Below are 6,882 nucleotides of genomic sequence, written 5' to 3' on the forward strand. Positions count from 1 at the left end.
TGGGGCGCAGCTCTAGCATACATGCAGCCACGCTCCTCTGCCATCGCCTGATGCTTGGCAGCGAAACGAAGGCCCGAATTCGCTGACTCCGTCTAACGAAGGGGAGTTGGGGAGGGGAGTGGTATGAGATGATATTTGGTAAGTGGATAGCAGAGCAAGCCTGTGACCAGTGTCCCAGTTCCCAATGCGCAGGCGCGTACGCGCTTGCTCTTGGTTTATTGCCAGTGAACCAGACTTATAAATTCCGCGAGGAACGTGTAACACCACATTTTTTTTATGGAGCGAGCTAATTCTAATAGCACGCCGCAATAGTGATGTTCCTCTTGCTAGGGAACACTAGGTGCCGCTGCCCTCAAGGTCATTCGGATTTCACAAAGTCTCACGAGGAGTAGGAAATCATGGCTCGCAGAAACTCTTAAGGTAAGGCACATAAACCGATATTGATTCTTCTGCAAGATGGCTTCGTCAACTACAATTTGTTTTTGAAGAGTAGTGGCCAAAAGTGGTGGGAAAAGGTAAGAAATTCTGCATTTCGTTACATGTGCACAACGTGATTTCGTGCACGAATCCCGCAAAAAGAAAATAAGATATGGTGTAGCCAGCAGGTTGTTTGCTCGAACAAACTTGGCTCAGAACAGTGAGATGCCGCAGGATAGCACAGCCTGTCTTGACTGACAGCTGCTTCGTTATTCTTGCTCTCTTCTTTCGTGTTATCGCTAGAAACAACGGATTCGTTTCCACGTCATTGTGTCAGCGTACATCGTATGAGCGTACGAAGGAAGAGAATTTTTTAGGGCTTTTTTTTTTGTTAGACCCAACCTTAATGAAAACCAGCAGATAATGAAGCCAAGGAACGTGTTGGGAACGTTAATTATACTGTTTTAATTGTACTGTAGTAATTGTAATATAGATGTGAAGAAAGTAAAGTGAACGAAAACACAACTTGTCGCCGGCAGAGACCGAACATGCAACCTTGTGAGCGTGTAACTGTTGTTACTGCTAAATATTTACCGAATGAGCTACTCACAGTTGCACGCATTGTGCTCTCTGGAGTGCTGGATATATGATCTTCTTACGTTATATGATCTGCTTACGAGAGAGAGAGAGAATATCCTTTAATGAAATGCCCGGAGAGGTTAGCCTGGTTTGTCGCCTGGCTTGCTACTGCAGGTGTCGGGTGATGACTATGGTATATACAATGATCACATATACACCATATACACACAAATAGTACGTACAGTCACAAACGCACATATATACATAAAAAGAGTCATTCACAAGCTTTGGTTAAGATGAGTGTTCCTCAAGAACGCCAACACCACTTATGTGCTGCGCATCGCACAACTGCTGTCTTGCCACGGGCCGAGAAGGTGCCGCAGCTCCAAGCTCGAGCCGCGTTGCAAATGAAGTGTTGCCTTCAGAACCTGTCGTTCGGCGTCGTAACGGGAACAGTCGCAGAGTACTTGCTTCATTCAGCACTTCTGCTTACGAGAATATCCTTAAATATAAATGACAGAGATTCGATGGAGAATATATGGCAGTAAAAACTCTACTACTAGTAGGCATAAATGTATTTTGAAAAAGAAATTCTGCGACCTATTCGCGTTATATATTTGCAACATTCATTTCCGTGTTGCTGAGGACAGGGTTCGAGCATCCAGCGAATACTTGTGCTTGTCAGTAATAACTCTCAACTGTAGACACGAGGTTAAGGTAACGCTTTTAAAAGACGTAAACGGAGCAAATTCGCCGCACAGCACGAACGTATAGTGCGGGGATCGCACCGGTAAGTGTGGAAAAGGCCATTTAAGAAACGTTCAACACGCTGTGCCGTGGCGTGGTGGCCGCGGAGAATAATGCGTTCGCTCGGGCGGCCGCAGCGCGTACGGGCCGAACACCGCGCCTCCACCTCCCCACGACAGGCGCACACTCGGGATAAAACAAATAGCGCCCGAGAGGAACTTAGGCTGGGCCCTCGTCAGTCGCCGCGCGAGCGCAGCCTCGCCGGCTGGGCCAGTTAAGTGGGACCGATACATTCGGCTGCAGACGCGCCCCACGCAGAGTGGTGTTTCATCGCCCGAATAAAAGAGCAGCGCCTGGGATCATCCGTCCTGGAGGCGATGCACCGCACGCGGAGCGCCTGCGTCTCGCACGAGAGGCATCGAGGGCGCAGCAGCAGCAACTCCGCGCACAGATAAGGGGGGCCGGACTGTAAAGAACGAGCTGTCGTTTGTTTCCGCTTTTATGGGGCGAATCGCGCGGCGAGATTTTTTCTCGCGAAAAAGCGCACGTTCCGCGAGGGAGGCGCGCGCGCGCGTGTAACGTACCGCTTTCAGCGGCGTCCGGTTTTAATCTGGAGCAGAGACGCCCACGACCCGAAGCAGCGCACGCGCGAGCTGCCGCGGCGTTCCGGTTTTCTCCGCGCATTGTCAAGGTGCGACGCCGACAAACACTGTTGAACCACGCCTCGCCGTCACAGTACGTCACGTCAGAAGCGCTCCGAGACGATTGCCAGGCCGCTGAACTGACTTTGCGACGAAATGTAGCGTGGCTTCTGAATGCGGTGGCGTCTGTAGACCGAGGACGCATTTAGGGTTGCTGGATAAGACTCAGCGAGAGCTCAACGACGTAACTATACTAAACATTCACGGCTTGGACTATTTAGATGTTACTTTATCAGTTTCATGTGGCCCAATGTAAGGTAAAGCCGCAAAGCCTGCAACGCGTGTTCATTCTAGAACACTACCTATACTGTCCGAAGTCATTGTCATTGGCCAAGGTTGTACATGCGAACTTACAGAAGGTAACTCAATATGATTTCTAAAGCTACGAGTGATCCGTCTGCAGATAGGATACTTAATAAACTTGGTTTCCTGAAAGCAAACTTCGTTGATATTGCGAAATGAAAGGTATATGAGTATTTATAATTATCAGTATTACTTATAATTTAAAGGCTGTATTGTATTATGTACTTATTCTACTAATACCCGAGGTGACCTTAGTGACCATTAAACTCACTCCTTCCTCGAAGGCAATCTTGGCAGTGATGTGATAAAATACTGAATACCGTTCGCTAGGGAGCTACACTAGGCGATGAAGTATATAGTACAATTTCGGTATAGTACTATTTTGGTGCACATGAAAGTGAAGCCAACTGTCCAGTTTTTTTTTTTTCTTTTTACGTTCATCGCAGTCAATGTTAAGTTTGTACACTCTAAATCAGGTCCCGGGTAACAGACTTCCTATAACCAGGAATCTAGACGAGAAAGGTGTAGTGTCCTGGCTTTATCTAGCACTTTACGCAGGACACAACCGGGGAAGGGTGCCCCAACTAGAATTTTGCTGGCACAACAGCTTCTCAGCTGTCAGGACGCCGCCTTCCGCTGTGTTGTCAGGGAAGAATGTATGCTTCCGATCGCCATCTGGTCTGCACATGCGGTATGGTTGGGACCTTTTTTTTTTTTCTTCTTTGCACTCATGTGCCAATTAGGATCATGGTTTATTCCTCGTAATCCAGCTATTCGGTGTGATCACGAAATAACATTTTAGTTTTTAGTGCACCTTGGAATCGTGTAAACATGTCCCTATTTGTCCTTCGAGTTCTATAGGGTTGGCTGCAAGACATTTATGCTGGTTGGCTACACGCCACGATCTTAGGACGATGTGCTTTGCCACACAGGAGCCCAACTAATACCACGAAAGGAACCTACATTTCCAACTCCGATTTACCGATAAAAAAAAGCGAAATCTTTGGTCTTATACGTGTCAAAACCTGGATACGAATATGAGGCGCATGGTACTAGGAAACTCCGTATAAATTGCGAACACCTGCGCTGCTTGACCGAGTACACGGGCGCCCTTACATTTCGCCCCAACGGAACGCGGCCGCCGGGACATGAAAAGCAGCGCGACAACCGCTAACCCACAACGGCGGGTCCGAAACAAGGGAAGTCAGTAGCCACAAAAATAAAGAGTAATGGTTAAATATTTGACAAATTTCTTTTTTTTTAAGTGCCAAACACTATTATATGATTAGGAGTCACGCCATAGTGGGGACTCCGAATTAGTTTTTACCACCTTCTAAGTGCACGAGTGTTACTGTATTGCATTTCGCCCCCATCAAAATGCGGCCGCCGTCGCCGGGAATCGAACCGGCGAACTCGTGCTCAGCAGAGCAACACCTAAGCGCCTGTTAAACTACCACGGCGGGTAAAGGCCAAATCTCGTGAGCTTCCTCAACAGTATAATAAGGCGGAGAAATGAATGAGTCCAAGAAACTAAGTTACATACATACATACATACATACATACATACATACATACATACATACATACATACATACATACATACATACATACATACATACATACATACATACATACATACATACATACATACATACATACATACATACATACATACATACATACATACATACATACATACATACATACATACATACATACATACATACATACATACATACATACTCCGGCCACGTTCACTTCATCTGACAGACCGCGCTGTTTCGCACCTCTAATTACAGTTTTGCAACTAACCACTAAATAATAAAATTATTCGCATTAATTTAGAGGTATTCTATGGCATATCGATGATTCACCCACCTTCTTCAAGACCACTATAAAAGGAAACCCATACATTGCTGCTCTTTATTCCGTTAACCAATGTCGAGCTCATCTCGTCTGAGGTTACTTCGCAGCGTGGTATTCGGGCATCATACCAACGTTGATGAAAGAAAAAGTTAGGCGCAGCTTAAAACACAATTTGGATTCAATGTAAATCAAAGTTTTATTGAATTGCTTCATTACTTACTACTGCGCAACTAAATGCGATGTGTATAGTTGTTCTTATTTGCATCCTACGCAACGTGTAAGCCCATGCAATGCTTATGTTTATGCATGGCAGAGTCCGCAATTTTAACGTCATACAATGTTTATGCACAACAGCGTTCGCAAGCTACGCCGGAATGCAAATATCAAATCAGGCCGATGCATAGTATGGGGCGTCGACGCAGTTATGCCACGAGAAAGAAGGAGGTGCCTGAGGTTCGCCTAAAGAATAATGGCGAAAACAGGCGCAGGTTCAGAGACAGGGAAGGATAAAGGAAAGGTTGGAAGCGTCAACTAGGACTCAGCCCGGTCAGCTACCCTGCAGTACGACCTAAACAGGGTGCCACAGCATATAGCCAGAGTTTTAAAAAATTCCCTCGCACTTTATGGCGACGCGACCAAATGTGTATTGCTTACTATCGCATGGAGTAAGTCACACTAATTTTTTTGTTCTGCTTAATAGCTTAATTCGGCAAGATTAATTAACCCACTTTTGAAGCAACGAAGCTGGGAAAAGAATTCCAATGAGAAAGTTGTAGATAGGTTTGCAAAACGTCCGATTAGACAGTTTCCAAGTGTTTAATCTATAGCCTATTAGTTTTTTTCTCCTTACTACATATGCCCGCGAAATACAAAAAAAAACCACGTGACATGCCCGCTTGCGCACCTATGCGCGTCGCGATTGGAGCGCTCCCTAACATTCCGCGCGCAAACGACCCTCTCATTTGACCGCGTGGGTAATAATAATAAAAAATTATTATTATTACCGATTGAAAGACGACACGGAAGCGACGATGGTGGTGGCTGTGCGATGACGCACCTGTTGCTTGCGGCAGCACAAGCGATAACCGCTGCGTGTACTTATCGCTGTCATGACGCCACGAGGGAAGCATGTCGTTTGTATACGCGGAAGGTTATGGAGCACTGCAATCACGGTGCGCATAAAGTCGCTGAAAATTTTCAGGGAAGAATTTTTCAGGAACTTTAGGTGCGCAAGAGGGCATGTCAGGTGGTATATTCTTGTATTTCGCGGGTATCTGTAGCCGCGATGGCTTTCGCCTTTGAGTCGTCTTAGGCGATAAAGGACCCTGTAAGTTTATTCTCGAGAGTGATGAAGCGGCCACGGCGCGCGCGTGGCACCTGATATTGAACGTGATAGTGATAAACATACGTACCCAATCGTATACCGGCTGTTTACAGAAATGGGTCTGAGAATCTTATTATTTGCAGATATACCAGAATATATAGGCTGATGGAGGCGAAAATGTTTGGGGCCCGTGCACTTATATTTAGGTGCACGTTAAAGAACCCCAGGTGGTCGAAATTTCCGGAGCACTCCACTACGGCGTCTCTCATAATCATAGCTCGGCACACTCATTCATGAGTGCACTCACTCACACTCACTCACACTCATTTGAACGTTGTGAGTGTGAGTATGAGTGAGTACTCATGAGTGTGAGTGGACGTGAGAGTGAACGTGAGTGAGCACTCATGTGTGTGAGTAGTCGTGAGTGGGAACGTGAGTGAGTGCTCATGAGTGTGAATGGACGTGAGTGTGAACGTGAGTGAGCACTCATGATGGTGAGTAGGCGTGAGTGTGAACGTGAGTGAGCACTCATGAGGGTGAGTAGGGTGAGTGTGAACGTGAGTGAATACTCATGAGTGTGAGTAGATGTGAGTATGAATGTGAGTGAATGCTCATGAGTTTGAATGGACGTGAGTGTGAACGTGAGTGAGCACTCAGGAGGGTGAGTAGGCGTGAGTGTGAACGTGAGTGAGTGCTCACGAGTGTGAGTGGACGTGAGTATTCATGAGTGCGAGTAGATGTGTGTATGAACGTGAGTGAGTGCTCATGAGTGTGAGTGGTCGTGAGTGTGAACGTCAGTGAGCACTCATGAGGGTGAGTAGGCGTGAGTATGAACGTGAGTGTGCACTCATGAGGGTACTGTTAGTGTGAGTAACTGAGTACACTCTAAGAAAAAAAAAAGAGTCAAAAGAGGGTCACGGCCGCGTGACTCTCTTCGGGTGTCAA

Source organism: Rhipicephalus sanguineus, chromosome 1 (genome assembly GCF_013339695.2).
Source record: "Rhipicephalus sanguineus isolate Rsan-2018 chromosome 1, BIME_Rsan_1.4, whole genome shotgun sequence".
Lineage (NCBI taxonomy): Eukaryota > Metazoa > Arthropoda > Arachnida > Ixodida > Ixodidae > Rhipicephalus > Rhipicephalus sanguineus.